This window comes from Melanotaenia boesemani, chromosome 13 (genome assembly GCF_017639745.1).
Source record: "Melanotaenia boesemani isolate fMelBoe1 chromosome 13, fMelBoe1.pri, whole genome shotgun sequence".
NCBI lineage: Eukaryota > Metazoa > Chordata > Actinopteri > Atheriniformes > Melanotaeniidae > Melanotaenia > Melanotaenia boesemani.
The window spans coordinates 13,045,446-13,072,399 of NC_055694.1; positions in this window are offsets into that span (position 1 = coordinate 13,045,446).

Genomic DNA, 26,954 nt, shown 5'->3' on the forward strand with positions numbered 1-26,954 from the left:
GGGAGAATAGACTAGGTTCAGAAGAAGGTGAAGAAGTAAAAGACAAGAAGAAAATAAATGAGTAAGAACATTAGAGGGAGAACCCTCAGTTCAATAAAGCTTTGAGATCCTCTGAAATCTGTGCTCAAAGTTGAATTGTGTCTTCTTTAGCCCCATGACTGTATGTTGTGGACAGTTGGAGACAGGCTATATCAATAAATATTAGCAACCATTGTCTCTGAGCTAGTTGGGAGTGCTAGCAATCATCTTCTTGGCAGCTGTAAGACCAGCTAAGAATACACGTTTTTGGGATTTATGTAGCTGCAACTGATGCAAATCATTTAAAATCAAAATAGATTCCTTTGTCTTAGTCAGCCACGGTAAAATTAAAGCTGAACTTCTCATACTGTGCAGATAAAAGGAAAGACTGCTATTTGGAACCCAGCATTCTTCTTTTTTCACTCTTTTTGAGCATGAAAATTTAGGGGCATTTATGGATATTTTTAAGTACCCATTAAAAGGAATAAATTACTCTACTGGCATTTCTGTCTTGTTATTGTTTGCTTCCCCACCTGGTATTAAACTTCACTGGAAAAATCTAGTGTAGATCTTCTCTCACATCTGTGGCCATCACAATAGTAACAGTACAGACCTGCAGATGCTGAGCCAACCTGACTGTTGTCATTTAGCTACTAATAGTGTGGACGAGAGCTAGAACACAAACTGTAACTGTCCTGGCTGCAGAGGCAATACTTTTGGTGGTGTGCAAGACACATTTGTAATGTGTGAAAGTGCATTTCTGTCACCGGTTAACTACTTTTCCAATACATTTTGCAGTCTGTTATGTGTGCAGCTGTGAGCATGTTTCCAGATGAGTTTCATGAATAGGTCTGTGTGCACTAATTTGATGACTGATGTAAATGAGAGACAGAGAACATGAAGCGTATGTTTGCAGAGTGAACTGACCAGTCAGCAGAAAGAGACAAAGTCAATTATGCCAATGAGAGCAATCAATAATGCACTGTACAGACAAATGGATAACATTTTGGTGGCAATTAGATGATAGGACTAAGAGGATTATGTCAGTTACCCACATTGGCCCTTCATTGGACAATCAACCAGATGGAAGATCATTAGTTGCACAGTAGTACTGAAAGTATTGAAAGACAAGTATTGAAAAACACATTTCTGAGCCTCATAATGGTACCTCTTCACAAGCTTGTATAATTTATGCTTTTAGAGGATGTGTCATCATGCAAGATTATTGGAGATCAACTGTTTTACAAATACAGCTTACAGCAGTTCAACAGACTGTAGAAACTGTTTAGGTACAGCATAGTGACTCAAGCATGAACAGGCGATGTATGCCGTTAGAGCAGCACAAACAAAAGATAAGTTAAACCACACAGAAAGAGGAGTAGAGAGGTGGCAGGAACTGTAAATTCTTGAGAAATTCTGCATGAATCTGATTAGATTATTGTACAAAATGGATGTCAGTCAGACTAACACAAAGTTAGAGATCTGCATTAAAACATGTTATATGTGTAAAATAGTAGAAACTTTATACATGTTAAAAGGCAAAGAACTGTTTTATTTCAAATCGTGGATTTGGGACTGTTTTCATTCATTTTCTTTTCAGGGTTTTTTATATCAGATCATTATCAGTGACACTTCTCCCTAAGCATCTGCGGAACTACCTGTCTCTGATTTTTGCTAATGTGACCTAAATCAACAGGCGGGTCCCAGTGTTTACTGGTGTTGCTTGTGGGCTACGTGCTTGTGTGATTCACTGTGGCTGGTGTTGGATTACTCTCAAAAATTTGGGCAGGCAAGACTGTCATAATAGTTTGCACAATTCCAATTAAGGTATGCCCTGGCAAAGCAACGTCATGGTTAGTTGGATTGAAAGCATCAGTAGTAAACAATGGAAGTATACGCTTCTTGACCCTGTAAATAATTATAAAGGTTTCTAACATTTCTGCCTCTGTGCCGACTGCTTATAAGGCCAGTCCTTCTTCGGGAACAAGTTGATTAAGCAGGACAGCAAAACAGTGTATAGCATACACCTGAATAATTTGAGCTTAGTCTAAGTCTTTTGGTATTTTCTTATCAAATTCATGACCTAATTTGGATGTTATTTTTAAGAAATAGCGCCACATTTTTTCACATTGAATATTTTACTTCTTCAGATATGTACAATGAGTTTTTTTTTAATATGAAATATTATCTTGCTTTTTATTTATCGATTTCATTAAAATATTTTAAAAGCCATGTATGTATAGTAAAATGATGTTGTTTATTCTTCAGTAAGCAGCAGTGAATTGGATAACTCACTGAAGTAGATAATTTGCAAATATACCACCCTCATCCTTAGTAGAAAACAGCTCTTTAATAGCTTTTAAAAAACAGACTTTACTCTACCTCTCACCAGACCCAGAACACGATCTGCATGATTAAGTAAGCATCAGGAATCAAAAGATACATTTATCTCTTGTGAGCAGGGATTTTTCTTTTCTTTGTGTGGTTTTATCCATGAAAGGAAAGGGAGAAAAATGTTTTGCTTAATGTTTTGGTTTAAAAGATGCCCTAACAGCTTTCTCCTTTTATGTGAGTTAAAAGTTTCACTCAGTCATGAAGACAAAAGTAAACTAGTATCAATGCTTCATTCATGGAGGAGGCCAGATGGCTTCCAGGCCTGCTTTAGGGCACTGCTGCTACCCTTTTAAGTCAGCTTCTTAATAGTAAAGGACCACACCGAACTCTGGAGGAAATTACATAATAGTTTTACAGCTTTCTTTTCCAGATGTTAGTAAAACACAAGTTACATGCTGACAAATTTTTTTAGCTCAACAATGATATGTAAGTCCCTGTACACAGCAATGCCATTTTGATCTGTTCGTCACATGGCTTCATATCAGCCATTGTAGAAGTGGACAGTATTGTTTGCTCAACTGTATCTTCATCTGTTATGATATTCCTCCATGATTTCAAACGCTTGTAAATAATGGTAAAGAAAAGGTATTAAATGCAACAGTTGCTGACTGGATTGGAGAAGGCTGGGTAGATTTGGATTGAACTGGACAAACTTTAATGTCCCTTTGGGGCAATTTGGATCACAAGAGTAGTATGCATTAATACACACTCTGTCACGTAAAACATAGTATAATAAGTAGTGAGATAAAAACAAATAAATAGCGACATAAAGACAGAGAGTGGTATAATTGGTATAATAACACAATTTTGCTAACTGCATACACTAACATAAAGCAGCTCTAGCCTCTGCAGGCCTTATCTTGTCACAAAGAAGAGATTATACATCATATCTGACTGATCATCAAGCAGGTATGTAGTGCACACTTTTTTTTCCTGATAAAGAATGCCTTGTTGCATTCTATTTTTTTTTCTTCTAACTAACTGATCAGTTACAAACAAATAAAAACAATTATTGAAAAGACATCTCTCTCGGTTTAAAGACAATTTAACATTAGGCATATGGCTACACAGTACAGACTCTTTAGAATTGCCTGTATATCTGCATAAATGTAAACAAAAACATTACACAAGCCCTAAAGGTAAAATTAGATTGGCTGACAGTTTAAAGGTGATTTCAGGGTCAGATGTTTTCTGTCAGGAAGATGTCAATTATTTGTACACAGTGTATGCAAGTTAGGACTGCAAGGGGAAAGCCACTGGCCTATAAAAAGAACATCGCTGCCCATCTGCAGTTAGCTAAAAATAACAACCAGATGGGTGTTAAAGAACAAGTAGATACAAAAGACCAAAATAAAGCTTTTTAATGAGAGTGAGAGCTGAAAGGAAACACTGCATCCCATTATAATGACATGACCCTGTTTGGAAACACGATGGTAGAAGTATTATGCCTTGAGCCTGTTTTGTTGCACAAGAGTCTTGGTGGCTTGCTATTCTTGATCAAATAATAAATCATACCAACAAATCTTTGAAGACATATCCCCACAAACAAACTTTTAACCATTTAATGTCCTGTTCTTTTCTACCACTATCTGTTTATGTATGTAGGCCGTATTTAGTCACATTTTGAATCTCTAAAATAAGTGACACCTAAACAATTGTTTAGAAAGATAAGTCCTATTATTATTGCTCAAAGAAATTGAAAAAAAAAAAATGTAAAAGAAATAAAAAAACTAAAATAAAAATAAAAAACCTAAACTAAATACTCAGATACAATTTTCTTTGCATTGTTTTTCTCATTGTGAACATTAGTCAGTCCTAAAGACCAGGTTCAGGTGGTTGGAGTTGTTTTAGTGACACATAAAAGATGAACATCATATTAAATAGAATTTGATTTATAATTTTATGTAATCACTAGCGGCTGCTGCGAAGTAAATCATCTACTCACGACAAGAAAAAATGACATTATTCTGCCAAGGCAAGAATACCAGCAAGACACAATAATGACCACTGCAGCTCCCATATAAAGGACAAATGCAACATTATTTTTTAATTCCTCAAAAAGGTGCAACTCTATCAAAGTGATACGTGAGTTTAGCCATTAAAATGAACTAAACAGAACCACACAGACCCAAACAGTGGCAAGGTGCTGCAATTGGTCGGTTGTTATCCCACCTAAAAGTGGGTCATAGCTACAGGTAAAGGATGCTGATTGGTCTTCACATTTGTGTTTCATCCACAAATTGAATACTAGCCAAAAATGGGCCAGACTGCATTTTGCTGAATTAAGGATGCTCATTTTTTATTTTTTTATCACAGCAGAGGTAGAGGCATTTTTAACCCATATAGTTTTTCATTTATTTTTCTTTTCATCACTGGACATGTGCTCTGAAAGTGAAATACACAGAAACTACCACAACATGAAACCACATGCCAGTTTTAATGAGTTATTTCTTTATGAAGTTACCTTTCTTCAGGTGAATGAACACAGGCAACCCCCTCCTCCTCTGTTACTTGAGGATCCTGAATTCACAAATTTCAGGCTTTTGATGCATGAATATACAAACAGAGTGTGAGACATGTCACATCCACTGTGCTTTTTTTTTTAAACAGACTTAACTTGCACCATCAGCTGGAACTTGTACAACATGAGTTGATCATCATTTCATAAACAAAAGGTGGAGAATGCGTCTTCATTTACTGTAAATATCTTACTATGGATCTCTGAACAATTTCTCACAAAGGAAACAAATAGACTAAAACCTGTGTCAGAAGCAGGAAATAGCAGAAATGGGGACTTTGATATTTGTACAGTGATCAAAATAAGTACACAAAACTGTAAGTTGCAAAGCTTGCATGCTTGTTGATATTAAAAGCAATGCCGTTTAAGGAACTCAGTTTGGTTAAACACAAACTTGTAATAAAGCACACACATTTACAAGCTATGTTAAACTTTTATGTCCCATTAGCATGGGATTTCACAATGCCAGGGACCTTCACTTCCAGAGTATAATGCAGCATGTGTGATCACTGTAAATGTGCAGTGCCACTCAAATGTAAATAAATTATGTGAGCATCCCAAGCTTTGTTCCAGAACAGTGCCCCTGCGGCACATATTCAAATGTCCTCACATAAGCATTCACTGAGGTAAAGTAACCTTGGAATTTGCATCATCAACAAATCGCTCTTACCAAATGTGATGACAAAGTACAACAGTGTGCATCAGAAAAGGACTGTGCGAGTCAGTAGGAGGCCGAGCTGTTGAGGAGAGGGATATGAAGAGTGACAGAATGAGGAATAAAGAAAAACAATGAGAGTGAGAGAGAGGAAAAGAGTGTGAGAGAGATTTGTCCCTTGTCTGAAGGCCATAGTGTCACATATCTTCATGGCTACATTCCCAACTGACATTATTGAAATGAAGCTGTTAGTTTCCAGAGCAATATATCAGGACTTTACCTCTAGTGAGTATATTCTTATACTTGACATTAGTAATAAATCATAACACCATCATCCTGCATTTGAGGCTGATGTAAGACCATGACCCCTTGTCTTTTTTCATTCACCTTAGCGTTAAACCCGATGTTGGCATGTGACAAGGACACACCACACACTCCCTGTTGAAAAACAATGCATTTAAAATGAACGTCTACAAACAATGGCACATTTTTACTTTGCAGGGTGTTTTGGAAAAAAAGGGGATGACATTCATGGTTAATTTACATGACCTGTGGAAAAGGTGTGTGAGAGAACTTCTGACTGCCTTTTAAAACGTTATATTTAATTCAATTATTAGCTGACTTGTGACTGCCTTCAGACTAAGATATGACATTCTCATCAAAGTAAACAAAGCGTACAGTGAATAGCAATGAAGTTGACCTAATGCTCACTACTGTAAAGCTGTAAACAAGGAGACCTCTAGAGGAGGAAAACAGCTATTAATAGTTATTGCTTAATGTTATCAGAGTTAACATCATGAATAAGACCCAACCAAGGTTCTTCTAGCAATACTAATGATAACAATGAATATTTGTAAAAACCTGTTAGTTATCACTGATGGAAAGAGTTGTTTTTTTTTTGTGTGTGTGTTTTTTTAAATGGTTCACCTGTGGTGCCAGGCTGTAAACACATTTCATAACTGCGGTATTGTTAACCTGATTCTTTTATTGGAAACTCGAGAACAAACAGGAGAGGATCTCTTAAAATACAGCAAAGTTTATTCTAATTTGGGTCACAGGTAAAGCAATGCAGCGCTGGACTTGGAGGACAGGCCATCTCCCCTGAACCCCGAACAGTGAATGTGATCACATTTAATCTTCTTCGGCTGGGAGACTGCTTCGTACAATTTGATGGCTTGACACAAAACCTGTAATTGGCCAGTAATTGGCAGGCCACCCACTGCTCACGCAATAGATTGGGATGTGCTGCTCAGTGTGAGTGAATGTTGAACTGAGGCATGTATCTAATGCAACAGACCTGACTGATATCTAACTGATGATCCTTAATCATATCTGGTTCTTGCTTATCTGTCACTATGTACTGGATGTTCTAGCTGAAGGACATACTGAGCCAGATGAGTTCTATTGAAACACCAGCTTTAAACACTCATAGCAGAGCTAAAACAGTTCAGAATGTAACCAGGTATTACAGTATTTCAAGCGCTTTGGGGCAATGTCACGCTGGGTGATGTGCATAACAAGATTGCCATACTTCAAAGGAAGTCAGAAGCAATTATTTTTAAGGTTTGCACACTTCTTTTTGCATTGTGAATAACGGTGGAATAATGGTCTGACTTGACTTCTTCAAATCGCTGCTTTAATTCCAGTTCATTCCTCTGGTCTTAGAGCTGACCACATTTTGGCCCGTGTAGTTTGACCTGCCAAAAGGACTTTGTGATTTGTCCCCATGCAACTGCAAAGTAAATATGTCTGTCCAGACCAGCTCTAGCATTTTCTTCTGTCTGAATCAGTTGCCTCAAGAGGCTAGCTGGGTAGAGTTAGTAGATTTTCCAGATAGGAGCATTTGTATTAGAAATTAGACAGTTGTACCAATATTATTCATACAGCATATTTGGTTATCACTAACTTGAAAACTGTTAATTCCAAAATTTTTACAGTTGTCAGATAAAGGTTGGTGACAATATTCATTTTCCAAGTAAATGGCTGAAACATATATTTTAGATCCCCATAATTAAATGACATACATTCAGTCAGCATACAAGTTTCCATAAAATATTTAGTAACATGTCAGTACATTTATAAAAAGAAAACAAAAACCTAAAACAGAACACATTGATGACTTTCTCTGTTTCTTATGTTTCAGAATCTCATTTGGATACGCCGTTTTTACCATGTAAACAGTTTTTAAAGGAAAATTATTTGGGGTTATCAGGGACTTTGTGGTGCTGTGTCTTTTGCTATCATATGTGTCCTGATCAGCTGCACTAAAGATCTGTTGTGAATAAATAAGCATGATCTCCTTTGTATAGTTTGTGTCTCCTCATTGCCCCCCTATCCTCTTAACCTGGTTAATTCTCAATTTTGGCAAAACATTTGGAGAATATCTACTTTTCTAAAGATATTTGGGGGAGAGAGGAGCTAGGAAAGAGAGGACTTGCTAGAAGAATTACAAACAACAATACCGTAGTGTATATTCAAGTCTTTTGGGGATGTGAGTCATTAATCCAGCACTGATAATCAAATTCATAGCAGTATAGTATACCTTCTAAGCTTATCAATCAAATACAATGGAAAGCTAAGATTAAACAATGGTTCATGGTGCAACTGTGTAACACATCATATTTGAGTGATGTTGGTTTAAAATGACAAGGATGTCTCATTTTCTGAAATTCTTGTCATCTCACATGCTTTCTCCTCATGTCTATTTAAAAATATATGTAATATTTTGTGCACTGTAACACTGAAACAAATTTGTATCACCGCCAGCTGCAATGCAAATTTCTGATGCAAATTTGTTTGGCTATATATGAACAGAGCTTGTTATTATCTCAAGCACAGCATGGAGGTAGCTCAGTGTCCCTGTTAGTCTCAATGTTCACAAGAATTGAATCTTACTACAGCCAGCAGCTCTCATGCACATGCTGGCACATCTCACTCAACCGCAAAGCAAGCACACAGCAGAGAACAAGAAGTTGTTATAAGTTTTGTCCTAAAATCACTATATTTATTGCTTTTTGCTTTTTTTTAATTTTTTTTTTATAAAAGAAAGACAAAGGTGGGCCACTAAGGTGGGTCTCTAGAACTAGTGACAAACCACTTAATGCCAAACATATTAGATAGATACTGTTTCTGGGGCCTACTGCATCACTTTATGGTAAAAACTTGCTCATAACCCTGTTGTATACAATCAAAAAGCCCTTATTTTGACAAATTTTACATTTATCCTCCTGTGCTTAGGTCTTTGGTAGGAGTGACTTAGGCACAAAGAGGAAAAACAGCGATGTGCAAATGGAGAAATAAGGTCCGTTATATGTGATATGTTTGGCAGCAGCACTTATCCTAAAATGAATACCAAACCTGTAAACGAACAGTTAATGCTGGCAGGTCACCACTGACAGCAGATAAATGTTAATTATTAACATACAACTGCATTTTCTGGCAAACAGCATTCACAAACACTAACTCACTCTGAGTGGGCAATAGGTTGCTGAATTGATGACAGTCATGTTTTAAAACTTATGTGTTGCTTCTGAGTTGGTTACTGAAGCAGAAAATAACCTGCAGAGCTGATTCATGACAGGCTTATCCTCTGTGACACCGGTGTTAGGCGATGGAATGATAATAAGAATGATAAGTGTTGTTTGCAAGTAAAGTTAAATCATTTTGATGAAGATAGATGGTGTTTTATAATTATTCAAACTGCTAAGTGTATAGAATTTATATTATTAATTTTACATAATAAATCTAAATTTAAGAGTGTAAGAAATTGTATTATTAAATGTCATCTGTTTTTATTTGTTAAATCTAATATTGTGTTTCTCTGAGTGCACAGAGGATGACGTATTAGACAGTGACTGGGCTGAATTTTAATCTATGAATAGCATGCATTAACATCTAAAGGGCCCCTCGTTCCCGTCTTTACAATTAGCTGCAAGGCTTATAAAAAGAAAAAAATAAATAAAACAGTGCTATATCAGTAACTCTGTTTGTGATTAAGCATGATTTGTAAACAAGACATGTTGAACTTTGTCTATCCTAGTGGAATGGCCGTTTCTATGATGCAGATCCTCTTGGTGAAATGTGTGGGAGTGATTGTGCTGTGATAGCAACCTGACATAACTCTGTGTGGAAAACTCAGGATTTAACAAACTGACAAATATGTTTTTGTTACACTGTTTAAAGCCTGCTTTCCATTTAAATTGTGGTAATTTATCATCTTGAAGATCTTTAAAATCATTTGGGCAGATCGGTGTGTGAGATTATATTAAACTCTTTAAAAACAACAACAACAACAAAAAGAAATGTCACAAATGATTTGAAAAAAAAATCATTAGTGGTTAAAAAATGTGTTTCTCTCATTTTTACTTAAATAAATAATAATAATAAAAAATAATAGTAAAGAACCTGTTATTGCCCTAAATGGAAATATAAATAATGTAATGTTAGTCAGCATGTGGCTGCCTTGTTTATGGAGGCTACAGTTCTGTGACACAGCCGGCCCAAGTTCAAATCCTGGCCTGGTCCGCTATGCTGGAGGTTGACCCCATCTCTCTTTTACTCACTTCCTGTCTAGCTAGTGCCAAACAAAAGCTAAACATTAAAGCCTAGAATTAAATTAAATGAAAAATACATGTTTATCCCCTTGGGGGAAATTATAATTAAATGAAATTATAATGAAAATTTAAACTCAAAAGAAGAATCACACACCTACACAGCATCAAGAGGCCACTGTCTTGGGGGAAGATCTGACTTTGAGTCCAAGGTCATGTTCACAGCACTCTCTCCATCCCTGCATATCCCACAGCAGGTAGTTATGTGATCATTTATCTGCTTGGGAAATTATAGACTGCTTCGTATTTTCATGGTGTGACTGGTGGTGGGTTGCCAGTAAAGTATTGCTGAGAACAATTTTTTAAAAAGTAATACCACCTTCCCAGTTCCAGCCAGCATGATTTAACCCTGACAGTTACTGAAAACCTTCTACATCTGACCACTGTTTGCTTTTCCTATTTAAGTTTGGGGTCATTCACAGTGATCTTAATGGACAGAGCATAAATTAGAGAAAAAAGAGCTCCAAATACTCAAAAGCAACTATTAAATACAGAAAACATAGTTCTGCCTATAAAATGTAATACAGTTCTCATGTTTAATTAAAAAAAAGAAAAAATAACCAGGCAATGGTGAGAAGCAGATGTGCCACAGGTGCTAAATCTTCTTTTTCTTTTTATTTCCCAACATTTACGAAAGTCTTCTGTTCTTGCTTCTTTATACATCAAGCCTCATGTAGTCTAATGGCTGTTGAAATTCACTGATTTTAACTGCAGAGAATAAAAAAAAATTATTGACACTGTTATATCTAGCTTCTCACTCAGTGTCCCTCTATGACTTCAACATAACTAGTGAAGGAAAATATGCTTTTATGCCAATATCCATAAAAAATGTGAAAATTGCATTGACTTTCTATTATAGAAGTTATAGAAATAAAGTTTGGCTCTGTTTCCTTTAAGCTGACAAATGGTCTACCTCTTTGTCTTTCTTTAGGGAGCATTAATTGAAAAACCATAACAATTATTTGATGCCTGATGAGATGAAATGTTCCAGCATCCTTCATTGGTCAGATTGTTCCTGTCTCCAGGGACATCATGCGGCAAGCTTGTGGCTTCAGTCTTTCTGCACTTGGAAAGAAATACTTTCCAAGTACTTTTCCCTGAATTCGAGGCAAGTTCATCTAGAGTTCAAAGTAATAATAGTCTGGGCATCAGCAGTGAATCAATTCTATCAAAACCAGTAAATGCTCATTTGAACCACTACAGGATTGATAATTGCATCTGAAGACATCCTATTTTTCAGCAAGCAACATGACTAGAGCTACTCATACTTTGAGATCACATCCTTTAATTGCTTTTCTTTAAAGCAGTGGGTCTCAAACTGGGGGACAGACATACTGAAGGTTGGGTACACAATGAGGACTGGTTCAGATGCATCCATTTTCAGCACGCTCAGTCTGGTTACAAATACTGTGTGTGGTGAAACTGACTGTAGGACAGGGGACTTTCACAGACTGGTGTAGATGACAAAATGTACATACATGTACAACATGCATCATGTTGGTTTCCTGTCTCTGTTTATGACTGGTTACAACCATCTGTATGTGGGGGTGTGAACTCTTGTGTTTTCAGTCCACATGTTCTCTTTGTGCCTGTATGGGTTTTCTCTCCTCTCACAGACCACAGTCATGCATTATAGGCAAATTGGTGATTAATTTAGTCCTGTTATAGACTGACAGCATGTCCAGGGTGAACTGTGATTATTCCCTAATGACAGATGGGATAAGCTCCAGCCAACCTGTGACCCTCAACGGGATAACACAAGTGTGGAAAATTGATGGATGGATGTGAAGCAGCTAGAGCTGTATTTGTCATTCTAGTCCAACAGCTTCACTTAGAGACAAAACTGCACAAACCCAAACTGAAAATGAATGCAGCCATACATATCAAACAGTGCTTAAAATACCAGCATATTGGTCACATTAAGGCAGATTTGTAAGCTTGCCAACAATATTTACCACAGCTTTTGAAGAGCTTTATTCTTGTCACTTTTTCATGAAAGAGACAATAATATGTGTCCATCATAATCTCTTTCCTCTCAAAAAGTTGTCAAAGAATTTGTGTTTTAGGCAGAACATGTTCAAGGCAGTGGGATAAAAATGATCACCTTAATACTCTACTTGCCCTTGAACATAAACACTCCATGCATTCCTACCAAACAGCATCCCATAAAGCATTTGAGGAATCATAATTGACCATGAGTGCTGGGTGCTGGCAGGCTATAGTACTATAAGAAGTGATGTGACTTACAATGAGCTATAAGTCAGGTGCACAAAATGTCAGGTTGAATTATGTGTGAGGTTTTTTGTTGGGCACGGACTTGCAGAAGACATTTTTCGAGCAGCAAACTTGTCTATCATGAGTTGAAATACAGACCTCTGGGGAAAATTGTTGTGGAATGAGCCGTTGCTCCAGTATTACAGGGCTGGACTGTGTGCCAGTCACCTGTAAAATGAAAATGTATGGAATGGGCATATAGAGTGTGTCAATATGTCGATGTATATTGTGAAAACCAGCGCTACACTACCAGTCAAAAGTTTGGACACACTTTCCTATTGGATTTAATAGGAAAGTGTGTCCAAACTTTTGACTGTTCTGTTTATAAAGGATTTAGCTGCTGAGATTCATTGCTGCAGTGGACTTATGCATTTAAGTTAAGGTGCTCTGCAGCGAAGGTCTGTGGTGTACTGATGAATGTGAAGATCAACGTATGTGCATGGTGGGTGTGGACAGCTCTTTTCCTCCCACACACATGAGTTACAACTTGTATGGATGAGAGAAATCAATTCTCTGTAGAAAATGCTCCACTGGCCCCCCATGATCAAAACCCCTCGACAGTCTGCACAGATGTGTAGGCAGGTCACAAAGCTACACTTGATTGTACAGAAAGACGGATTAGAGCTATTTGCTGCTGAGAGATATTTCATGTTAATTCATGTTTAGAGTTCTGAATTGAACAAGCTCTACTGAGACAAGCAAAGGATGAGAAACTCTAGAAAGTTTGGGAGACGTTATGCAGCAACAGAAACCCCTTTCCCAGGGAATATGATCACAGCAGGGGTCTCCACAGTGGCACACATTGCATTCCCTTTTGAAGTTAATTTCAAGGTTTGTCTAATTTCAGTCTTTTTTTTAAAAAATATAATATAATATAATATAATATAATATAATATAATATAATATAATATAATATAATATAATGAGTATTTCTGCACGTCTATGTACATGCAGAAAGACATTTAAGCTCTTGACGCATGTCACAAATTTGCTTTAAACCACTTCTAACACAAATTTTTTTTATTGTATTTTTTATTTTAAATTAATTTATTTGATTAATTTATTACCTTTTTTTAAACTCTTATGTATTTATTATTATATTATTAATTTATTTTCAGCTATCTTTATATATTATTCATTCATTCATTATCTGTACCGCTTAGTCCATTACCAGTCACAGGGAATCTGGAGCCTATCCCAGCATTTAACAGGTGAGAGGCAGGGTACACCCTGGACAGCTCACCAGTACATCACAGAGCCAATACAAACAAACACGGACAAACAACCGTTCACACACACACACACACACAGTCACTCCTAGGGAGAATTTAGAGTGAACAGTTATTGTGGGAGGAAGCCAGAGTACCCGGAGAGAACCGACGCATACGCGGGGAGAGCATGCAAACTCCAAAGAGAAAGGCTACCAACCCCGAGGTTCGAACCTCCCCCCAGCCGAGGCTTGAACCAGCGACCTTCTTGCTTCTTGCAGCCCCTATAATAATATATCAAATGTTATAATTTATTTGATATTTGTTTGTATTTAATTTTATTCTAGTATTTTTTTTATTTCCATTCCAGTCCTGTATTTATTTTGTTTTTATATAATTGTAAAGAAATTTAGTCGTTAAGGGTTTAAACACTTGACAATGTGGCAACAAATCAGGACTCATTTATAAGAAATTCACAGTTTCATGGGACTGGGCTGAAAAATACTGAAAAATAAAAATAAATCATTTACAGTAAATAAAACTAAAATAAAAAAGACAATTATATGAACTTCAATGAATGAACAAATAAAAACTGACCAGACTATGAAGACATTCTTTGTGAGCCAAACTCAAGTTACATCATGCACCAATACTTTAATTACTGCCACTTATGAACAGGTTTTCCTGTCCTGGTCTCCTCCGCACATGGCCTGTCTAGTGTTCACCTCAAGGCAGTCGGTGTGTGTAAGTACTGGGAAAAGAAAGATGGTGCGTGGCTTTCTGCTTCCCCTGGGATACCATGTAACATCTGCTCCCTCCAGTTGTTGCACAACCACACACATGCAGCAGAGAGGCTTGCAATATAGCTGTGTACGTGCACATGTGAAGAGGAAATGGCTGATTTTTGAATTAATTATAAAATAAAGACATTTAGAACGATATGGCATTTGTTTTATTTGCAGGTTTGATGTATGTATGACGACGGGCAAATATCCCAGTTATCCAGAGATAAGTGAGTTCTCTTTCTCATGACAAACAGATCCGTCCCAAGCAACTGGTCTCTGCTGAGAGTTGTCACAAAGTTAGAAAACATCTGGACGAGGATAGGAAAAACTTACACAAGAAATATTATAGATAGCTTTTAAGGGGAGTAAGAAGGATGCATGAAGAATGTTCATCCACAAACACAACTACATAGTTTCGAATAATTTACTTAAATTGCTGTTTTATTAGTTTTTTCCAACTCTTCATTGCAGATTTTACTGTTTTTCAGATCAATGTGGACAAAAACGTGGTAATGACAAGATACAACCCTTACACAAGGTATCCTGCATGTTCTTTCACAAGTATACTGTACAACTACTAATGATAATTTGCTGTTAATAGCAAAATTGTTAATAGTTTAGTGTTCAAAAGTAAGAGAAAAATAATTTTGGCTTTCCGTTTTGAAAGTACAGCAAGTGCAGCATGAATTGAACTTGAGGTAGGATGGAGGTAAAAATGAGGAGGCTGTGTATCTGTACTGCTTGTGAGATTACATTCTTTCTTCTTCTTCTTATATTAATAATAATAATAATAATAATAATAATAATAATAATAATAATAATTATTATTATTATTATTTGTATTACATGTATCACATCTATTGGAACTACTAATTACTCTCTTGCAATCAAAAACAGGAGGGTGTTGATAAACTTATCTAATGTGAACATACTGGCTACATTATTTAGTAACTGTTTGTCTCACAACAGCAGCATGAAGACCTACAAGAGGGCACTTTTTTTTATTTACAAGAATTCTGAACTGTGTGCTCACTCACTCACTCACTCACTCACTCACTCACTCACTCACTCACTCACTCACTCACTCACTCACTCACTCACTCAGTGTTGTGGTAAAAAGCCCCATGAAACAGTAACATAAATGCTACATGTTTTTTCATAACACAGCATCTAGAGAGGCAGCTCTTTTGCTAAAGGTCAGCATCATATGCATGTGCAGGTTCTGACGACCATCTGCAGCAACTCTGAAATTTTTTCCATACACCATTTAATTTGCTCATAATAATGCTGGATGCACTGCTCAGTTTTACCAGTTTAAACAGCATATACTCCATCACATCAACCATATGGGTTACAAAAAACACTGGAGGTTTTTTGATTGAATGGATGGATAAAGTCAATGACTCTGCTACATTCTAGCAAGTTTCCCTGAGCCTTTCATTTCTCCCCTGTTTTGAAAAGGAAATGCTCATGTCTCAATGTTCATCATTACCTCTAGCTGGCTGGTGCATCAACAGCAAGAGAAGAAGCACATTTGATGTTTTTGTTTATATTTGCAGTCATGATCACTTCCACTCTTCAGATCCAAACTTTTAAAAACAAGGTTTACAAAGTGCTGAACAGCACACAGCAAAGTAAGGTAATAAAATCAACAATAAAAAGATACATGCACGAGTACATTTTAAAAATAAATGAAGTAAATAAAAATGTTATAAAAAGGCCAGTTGATAAAAGTGTGTTTTAAGAAGTGACTTAAAACATGATACTGATGGTGCCAGCCTTATCTCCTCAGGCAGGTCGTCCCAGAGTCGAGGGGCTCGGCCCGAAAAAGCTCGGTCACCTCTGGTCTTTAGTTTCGACCCAGGCACAGCTAAATAGGACCTGCCTGAAGATCTAAGGCTGCGGGGAGGCTCGTAGGGTGTCAGTAAATCTGTAATGTAGCTGGGTGCCAGACCTAAACGAGCTTTAAAAGTAATCAGTAAAACTTTAAAATCAATTCTAAACTGTTCAGGGAGCCAGTGCAGCGAGGCTAAAACAGGTGTAATATGTTGTCTTCTGCTAAAACCAGTGAGAAGCCTAGCTGCTGCGTTTTGAACGTCTCATCTTTTCAAACTCTCCCTATTTTCCTTCCACTTAATTAGTCTCTTGTGTCCTGTTTTTAATTTTGTTTTCTCCTGTTCTTTTAACTCAGTGCATTTTACTTCATTTTATGCATCTTTTACTGTAAGGTGATTTTGAGTGTCATGAAAAGTACCCAGAAATAAAATGTATTTTATTATTATTATTATTATTATTATTATTATTATTATTATTATTATGTAGGTAAGGGAGAGACAGGTTTGTAGAAACATTTCATTGAATGAATGGTTAGTATATACTTTATAAGAGGGATGAGTCATCAACATTTTTCTGTAGCATTTCAGGAAATTCTAAACTATCACTAAAAAAACAATACCTGCCATTGTTAGGCCATATACTAAAACATAGCATGAGATTACATGTGAGATATTTAAACATTTAAATATTACTTTTCCTCCTTTCCTTAATCTTAACCTCTAAAGGTCTAATAACAAACAGCTCATCTTTTTTCTCATCATCTTGCCTTCACCTCTCACAGCCCCAAACGGCTGCTCTGACGTTCATCTATGATTAAACTTCAACCACACATAGTCCCTATAGTGTGATACACTGTAAGTCTCATATGTCATGTGCTCATATGTGTAACTGAAGGGCTTTCTGCATCATCTGCTGGACAAAAATAACCCCCCTTTAAATGAACCATGAACAGTGTCTGGCACACCGGAGGTCTGAAGATAGAGAGGCCACATAATGATGCAAGGTGCATATGTGTGTCTGCAGAGATTGTACAGAGCTTGCATTTAAGTCATAATCTATTTTACTTCATTGTCCATTGGAACTGAAGGAAGACTGAATTTGTGTCAAAGCCCGTAACCATGATGGGTCAGCACTGAAAGGTTAAGGTGTCAACTAAATCTTCCATAACAGTTTTGTCATCACACACCTACACTCTCCTTAAACTGGGTCCTGAGTGGGGATCATACTGTGTGTGTGCACATATGTGTGTGTTGCAGAGGCTGATAAGAGTTGCTTAGACGTGTCCTCTGGATGTCACAATACCCTCAGGAAGAAGGTGTCACTGAGGAGGATATCAGGCAGAAAACGAATGGCTCCACTCTGCTCTTCTATCCTTTCCGTGGCCTTACCTTCACACTTCTTTTCACTCTTTTGCTCAGTGCTCCACTATGTTTATTCCAGTGACGTATACAGTATTTTTTTTATCCCATTCATGTTTGCAAAATACTAATTTAAGGCTGAGCATTGTCTGAAATTATTCAGTATTGGCACTGACACAGTACCACGGTTTAATGTTTTTTATAAGTGAGCTTGTGTGTAATTCTTAGCAGTAAATTGTGTTTAGAGTACTCTCAGATTGAAGAAACAGGATTCCTTGCAGACAAGCTAAAGCTAAAAGCTAGTCACTTTTTCGGCCAGCTAAGACAACAACAAACTAATGAACGTTATAGTGGTTTAAGTTAATGCCCATTTATGCTTGAGGTAGAAGATAGATATGCAGACAGACAATTTTGTCCGTCTCCTGCGTAGGTTATGAGCATAATTTGGTCAGTTTTTATGGTGCTTAGCCGTTTGTTGCTTGACGCACAAAACGGAGCAATAGCACCGGAAATAGCAGGGCTGAGCGAATAGCAGAAGAAACAGCATGGGGGGGAAAAAAAAAAAAAAAAAAAAGAGGATGACTGTAGAAATTGTTTGAGCTTTTAAAGAAAGCTATGTGATTGTTTAGGGTGTGTTGGGGGGATGGAAACAACTTTGTAGTGGTGCAATATTGCTACCAACCGGTGTCTGAAACTGATGTTGGATCGCAGAAGTGAACTCTGAACTCAGCACTGCCAAACTAGTGGAGGAATTGACTTAACAACCATGGCGATGTAAAATATGCAAAGTGCAAAAATTCTCCAAAGTTCAGTAGTGTATGTAAACCATAAAAAGTACTTGCCTTGCATTAGCATTGTACAAGTGTCTATTTTTCATGTTGTATAATCACCTCTACTTCCCCAAATAACTTGCAAACATGTAAACTGCAGAATATCTGGAAATTATTACCATAATACCAAAAAAAAAAAGTTTTTATTTTAAGTAATTATTTAATATAAATCCTGACTGAATTCTCCATGGGTTTCCATTCTTTTCCTCATCACAATATTTAAGCAGGTTTTCTGACATAGTTTGCAAAGGTACATGCAGGCTGCCAACTCATGCATGGATGTGAGATCTGTTAATCAGGATGTCATACAGACACACCCCCAGCATCTTGAAGCAGAGAGCACTGCTCATTTTTCTAGGATTTTTTTCTAGGATTAAGACTGGCTTAATCCTTCATGCTAAACTGGGTGGTTAACAAACCATTTGTCTGGGATGTGAGAAGCTCAGAACATAGATTTGTGTCTGCTTTACTCAGACTTTAGAGACCATTTTTCCACACAGTTATATTACCCACACCAAAGCCATTTCAAGCAATCATTTTAATTTTAATGCTGAATTCATAATGCCGGTGCTTGACCAGAATTAAATACATTGTAAGGTGATTATGTTTGTCTTGTCTTGTGTGATGTTTAACTGTAGTAACTTCTATAACTCCAAAGTTTATCTGCACCCTGTCTAGTCACTTTGGCTGCTTGGGTTAATGCAGCAAAATGAGTAGTTGGATATAGATGATAGGCTGGACTTTTATTTCAAGTGGCAGATCTATCCTCTTTATAATCTCTGATAGGCCTTAGGCTTTACTATCTTCTAAAGAAGTTCTTTAAGAACATTGGTAAACACTTCACCTCAGACAGAAGCTGCATTGGCATGCTATGTCATCCTTAGTATGCCAGTGTTTTATCTCTCTCAAAAACAAAGACCTAAAACTCTGATCCTTTTACAGAAGTATCAGGGGATTTTAAAAACAACACCCTTACCTCAAACTGAACAGCTTCACACAGTTTGTTGACCTTCCATGAAAAATTAAGACACTTGCCAGCGTCAAAGCAGCTTACACTGTTTCAGCTCTAATGCCACTTGGCATCTCAGCTTGTACTTGGTTTCTCATTTCTTGAACTGATGCAGCCAGCATTTACCCACTCATTAGAGGATCATTAGAGACGCGTGAGTCTTTTAGGATATTCAGAGATTGAAACATACTGGTAAAGTCAGATGGGAACAGCACAGAAAACTGATATTTATAAAATGTTTGAATGCATAAATGATTGATTTCTGTTGAGATGCTGTTAAACCAGCAAAGTCTCTATATATCTAACCAACAACAAACCTTGGATCAGTAACATCAAGGCAATCCTTTACAAATTAAAGGAAGGATGCAGGCAGGCTGAAGCTCAGAGCCACTGACTTCAGTCAGCTTTTCAAGTTTGACACTGCCAGTATAATCTCTAGACCCAGCTCTTCACTGTCCTCCCACTGCAGCAGCCCTTTGCCTTGCCTGACCTTCACCCTGTTTTCCCCCACTGATTTCTTGCTTTTTCATTTTGGGTGCAGCTCCATCTCACCACAGTAGGATCCATTCTGGTGTCTTCCAAAAGAGATGGTGTGGACTATACTAGATTAACTGAGCAATGCTGCTTAAGAACTGTGTGGCCAAAGTGGGCTTGTCCAGGTAATTTCTAACCTCAGTGAACATTTTCACAAAATGTGTCTGGTAGAACTAAATGACTACAGAACATTACATCACACCTGTCAAATTCAAATTGCCCACCCTACCATTTACATACAGGGAGCCTGTTTGCCTGCTTACCTGCCTATTTAATTCATTAAAGTGAAAGAATTATCTTCTTCAAACTTTTCTTTTGAGTTAAACAAACTCAGAATTATGCCAATATTCTGTTATCCAAATAAAAATTTACCTTACAAGAAAGCAAAATTTGAGCCTAAGGCATTCTGTTTCTACAACATCAAGGAGTGGCTCTGGAGGCTCCACAGGGAGCTGTTTTGGCTCCTCTGTTATTGACGCTGAACACAGTGAGCTATGAGTAAAACTCTAAATCATGTCACATCCAGCAATATTCATTTAATATTGACACATATCAGGAAATTTCAGTGGTAATGGGGCATGCATTGGAAAAGTGCCGCAAAGGTAATACAGAGGAGAAAATCCTGCCTCCATTGCTGGAATGACAGTCTCCTTTGGAAGAGCTGAAATACAGCCAACTATTCATTTTTAAAATGTATCTATTTATCTCTAATTGCATGGATGCAGTAATCTAAGATAATGGTCCCCTCCACCTCAACCTCCTCCTGCACCAAAGGGACACTGAGGCTTTTGTAGGATTGCTAAGAGATATAAGCTCTTCAGCATGTCATGGGTCTTACCTGAGGCCTCCTACTAGTTGTACATGCCCAAAACACTTACTCTGGGAGGTCCCGTGATCAGATTATGGCCCTTATTGATGCAGAAGTACCACAACTTAGATCACCAGCCTCCTCACTCAGCCAGAGACCCTTTAAGGGGAGTTCATTTACGCCACTTGTATTCATAAATTTATTATTTCAGTTATTACCCACCGCTTGTGACAGTAGCTGATGGTGGCAACACAGACTGACTAATAGATAGACAGCTTCACCTTATGGCCTTTCTGCTTGATGAGACTAATAGAATGACATCATCTGCAAAGATCAGAGATGCAATCCAAGTCAACCAAACCACTTGATTCCTTTGCTGAGCCTGGAAATGTTGTTCATAACAATTATAAGCAGAATCAGTAAAAAAGGTCAGCCCTGACAGAGTCCAACACCCAGAAACAAGTCTGACCTCCCGACTGCTTTGCAAACTGAGTTTTCAGTCCAGTTGTACAGGAACCAAATGGCTCACAGTAAAGGGCCCAGTACCCCATTTAGTGAACACATGTTTTGCCAGTCAACATTAAGAAGATGCAAATCTGGACAAGAATCTTTACTGGTCCTAGAACATAGAGACTCACCATGTTCAAAATAGCTGACATGCAACCATGTTTAGAGTGGTAGTTGCTCTTTCTTTGTAATCTGTAGTGAAATACAGTAATTTTTTTACCAGTTGATGGTGGCAACTGTCCTATTTTATGCTGAAGTATTCAGGGGAGACTGCATGAAAAACAAAGACACCAAGCAAGTGGACAAGCTGGTGAGAAAGGTTGGCTCAGTACTTGATAGGAGGTTGGACTCACTGGAGACTGTAGTAGAGATATGCACACGGAGTAAGGTACAGACTATCCTGGGCAATAAAATTCATACCCACCACAAAACTCTGACGGGACAAAGACTCAGACACCATGGACAGCTCACCTCACTGCATTGCAAACTGAACCTTTCAAGTGATCCTTTTTTTACTCAGCTACACATATAGTTCCACAGCATGTTTTTTGTATATACCTAATTAAAATTCTCCACATAAGGCTGCTAATTTATATTTCCTTTCTTTTTTAATTTAATCTACAGTGGGTTGCTATTGTCTCTGAAGAACACAGGAGGGTATTTAAAGTAACTCACAATGTTTTCCAGGGGCTTAGCCAACAGGAGAAAGAGCTTCATCTCTTAATGTCTTCTGTAATGTTTCTCTCTTCTTTTCTCATTATCTCTGAGAGGGGTTATGATTACACAACTCTGCTCACAGGAACACAGACACAGATGTGACTCAGACTGACATACGCACATTTGCAATAATGCACAAACATGCACATAAATACATACACAAATACAAGGTTTTATGCACATCATTTCATCACTTCAGAGGGCATTAATCTCTTAGACTTGTATTCATTTTCTGGAGATTTACTCCGAATCAAACAAATAATCAGACCCAAATCACCATATTAAAAATGAAAGACTGACATGATGGAAACATGCCTTGTGTCCCTTTGATTGGGTAGACAAATTTATAACCTCACAACATGAATAATATACAGTAGATGAGCTTATTCAAAATTTCATCCAGAGTGCCACACACTTACAGTACTGCACTGAACTCTTTAAGGCAGGATTGAGAAAAACTGAAAAGCTGAACTTAATTCCATGAATACAGTCATATACATGCTGCTAAATCAATATGTATCTGACACTGAAACATCAGGATTTGTCTGCATTAATCATCAGACTTAATCCACATCCTGGAGTTGATGTCATCCTTTAGAGAGACAATTTATTCCTCTGTTGGAGTTGTTGGAATTACAGGAACATCCTACATAGATTACAAGTGTTCCTGGACAGTGAATCAATGTATTTTCAAATCCAGACGTCAGATTCCTATCCACTCTGAAGTTTTAGAAAACAGCTTTTTAAAAATGTTAGTGGTCTTAATTGCCAGTAGACTTGAAACTACAACAGTTTAATCCAATTAAGGGTTGCATGGGAGCTGGGGCCTGTCCCAACTGCTAGCAAACAAGCAATGGGGTGCACCGTAGACAGGTCAGGAGTCCATCACAGGACCAATACTAACACAAATGAGACATGCAAGCACACAAACATGCACAATGACCAATTAATTAACTTATTATGCATGTTTTTGGGCATTGGGAGAAAAGGGGATTAGAACCCAGATCTTCATCGGGAAGATGTGCAACCCCACAAAGAAAGGGCCCAGAAACCTCACTGTGCTGACAGTACACCACTGTGCACTACTATAAGAAATCTATTACAATTTCATGCAACAACTCTGGCATAAAATTCTGATAGTATAACGCAAATGTAGAAGTTAATTTCTAACTGTTGTGGAGTAGTTTAGAGTGACAAAATGTAAATTGTACCTATGAACTACTTGTGGCAAATAAGATGAGTAAATATGTTTAGTATGAATGCATGAGCATGTGTACCTTGCATGGTACAGAGTAGTTTGAAAGGTATGGACAAGAATTTTTCCTGTGATACAAACATGTAAATTAAACTGCTGCATTTTCCTACTACTTGTCAGCGTTTAAAAGTCATATGAAAGTTACTGAGTGTCATGATTTCTGGTAGAGAAGTCTGCAGTTCATTCTCTCAGTTGATCCTTCTTGTGTTAACAGTCATTTCACATGGATAACAAAAATGCTCAGAAAGAAAGACACGTGACCCTTAAATGATGTAGCTGACGACTTTTATTGCAGATCGGCACAATGTTTGTTGGTTGGCCTGGCAACACTGAAAGGCAACACATTACACCGGTTTTAAAATCGCTGCATTGGCTCCCCGTGCGCTTCAGGATTGATTTTAAGGTTCTCTTACTTGTTTATAAATGTCGTAATGGTCTTGGGCCTTCTTATTTATCTGACTTGTTTTCAAATTATGAGCCCTCGCGGACCCTGAGGTCCTCTGGTACCGGCCTTTTAACTATTCCCAAAGTTAGATCTAAAACACACGGTGAGGCCTCGTTTCATCATTTTGGTCCTCAACTGTGGAACAGCCTGCCAGAGAGCCTCAGGGCTGCAGAGACTGTTGATGTTTTTAAGAAGAGGCTCAAGACCTTCCTTTTTAGTTTAGCCTTTTGATTTGACTTTATTCATTTTCTGTTATTTATCTCATCTTATCTTATCTTATCTTATCTGTCTCATTTATCTATTTTATTTTATTATATTTTATTATAGCTTCTTAACTGTTTCCCTATTTTATCGTTGTTTTAACTGTTTTAACATTTTTAACATTTTTAACTCCAGTGTTTCTTTATGGGGATCCTAAACTCTGGGAGTCAAGCCTGCTTCGTCTGCCCTCTGCAAACATGGCTTGACTGGCTCCTGGTGTAAATGGGTCCCCAAAAATGCCGTTTCCTCACAGCAGCGCCAAGCCAAAGACAGATATTAAGAGTTTGTGTGTGTGTGTGTGTGTGTGGATGGGTGAGGGGGGGGGGGGGGGGGGGGGGGGGGGGGGAGGTGTTTAATCTGTCACATAACTGGGTGTGTAAAGGGCTTATTGTTTTTGTTCTGTGATTTTCTTTTTTTTCATTTTAATATGCATTTATACTATGTAAAGCACTTTGTGTTGCCTTTGCATGAAAAGCGCTTTATAAATAAAATTTGATTTGATTTGATTTGATTTGATTTGAAAGTCGGCATTCTCGCAGATTTTTTTTCACACTATTGTGGAAGGTTTGGTTATAAAAATCTGAACTACTCTCATATTTGTAACCATTATTTGTGTCATGAGTCATGTGACTATACGCCCTGGAAGTTATTAATCAAGCTAATTAAAAAAAAAAATGAAAAAAAAAAAAAAAACAAACAAAAGAGCCTAACTAATGGTTGAGACATGGAAGTACTTTTATGTTCCTCTTAATAATTCTACTGCTGATCTACCAGGCAAACATGATTATGTTTGTTATGTCTTTAGTTAATGGACAGGGTTCACAGTGAGTGTTTGAAACAAAGAGAATGTTTTACTGTATCTATTTATGATAAGAAAAAGCTCTGTTTCTGGTTATTTGAGCTTGAATATTGAAAGGACATTTTTGTCTTTGTTTTCACTGTGCTTCGTGGTTTATGGAATAAAGACAACCTATGCATCAGTGAGAAGCCTGGACTCTTTGTGACCAAAGTTGTTACAAATGATGCTAAAGTATTTCTTATGCCAAAAAAGGGGATGTGACCACTATGTTGAAAAAAAGTAAAAAAAAAAAAAAAAAACTAACTAAAAAAATTAAGTTGAAGCTTATTAATTGATTGGAGTTTATTTGAACATAATGACAAATAAAAACAAAAATAAAAAAAATAAAAAAAAACATCACCAAAAAAAAAAGAAAATACATAAAGTAAAAAAAAAAAAAGCTTATATAATCCCACCCCTGTGAATTACAACAATATTCAAATTCTATCACATTTTCACTACCACTACCAGCCACTAAACAGTTCCATAGAAACAATTGTGCTAAGTTACAACATTTGGTCCATACAATCAATATCTCCCTGTGGAATATGTTTTTATCATGAAACTATGTCATAACAATAATTGCGCTAACAACAACACAGTAATAATAATAATAATGATCCCATATAGTAATATTATCCCTATTATGTATTATATAATCTATAAGCTTAAATAATCAATTATAATAGAGTTTTTCAGTAATAACAGCAATAATGATCATAATAAAATAATAATAACAATTATAACAGCAATAACAATAGCAACAATTATAACAATAATTATAAGAGAAATACTCCAACATCTATTCCAGAGCAATTACTACCAACAGGTAACACCTATTGTGTGCAAAGTGGGGAGAAGGAAAAGAGGTTAAAACATGTCCCACCACACAAGGATGGTTAATGGCTAACCACTTTGTGCCAAATACATAGCCAGAAAATCATCAATAAACTCCAACAAATATATTTCTCCATGCAAGACTGCTAAGACTTTGATGTTTTAATACCTACTGTTTATAATGTGAAGAGATTTCGTGAGTCTGTGGAAATCTCTGTAAATAAAGTCTCAGACCAAAAAGCTTTAATTTAAGTCTTCAGTCAGCAGTGTATGATAAACCATCATACGAACACACCATGGTGATGCCATACACATGGGCATGATCAGTATAGCCAAAAAAGCAATACTGAAAACCAGTTCTGCTCAACTATATTCAGAAATACACAATAAAAACAGGAAGCTATTTAATATTCTTTATCAGCTCTTGCAAAAATTGCTGCTGAGTTCACTGGGTGCAGTTTCTTCTCAGCTGGACAAAGAGACAGTGGACATGTGTTTCATTGTTGTTACATCTGCACCAGGTTCTGCCATGGACACATCCACTCCTGCCCCTCATCGCCGCTGTCACTCTCCGGAATACTAATTGCACACACCTGCAAGCAATCTGGTCCACTGGGCTTTATATGCTCCAGCTCCTCATCCATTCCTCGTCAGACCTCGTTCATGCATCGTTGGACTATCCCACTTCCCCTTCCCTGTCCTGATTCACCTGTCTGATCCACAGATTCTGGTGTTTAGATTCCTGGCTCCCGTATTTTGTAAGCGACTCTTCTAAAGAACTCTGTCTGTAATAAACCATGTTAAACTCTGCTCTGTCTCAGTGAGGTCCTTCCTAACAGTAGTCTGATGAGTCTGTGTTTTAGCTGCTTTTGAGATCAACTAATGTCTGCTTTAATGTGAAAGATTAGAAGATCATCCAGTCTGGTATCAGAGAAGAAGGCAAAAGTCAGCTTCTTGAGATGGTATATGGGTGCATCAGTATCCACGCTGTGGATGACCTAAAGTATATTGGATTTTGGGAGAGACAAAAGCTAACATTCCAAAGATGTCTGTGCTTATTTCACCCCTTTGCATAGTTTATTATTTATTGAACTCCATCTCAATTTCATTTAACTTGTTTTGCATGACAGGTGTGTGTGCTTGACTAGCCTACCTGCAGCCCAAATTTGTCTCCTACTAAAAATGTATGGGACATCTTAAAAAGGAAAAAGGGATGACGAGTACACGTCTTTCAATAAATGAAAGATGCAGATGCAG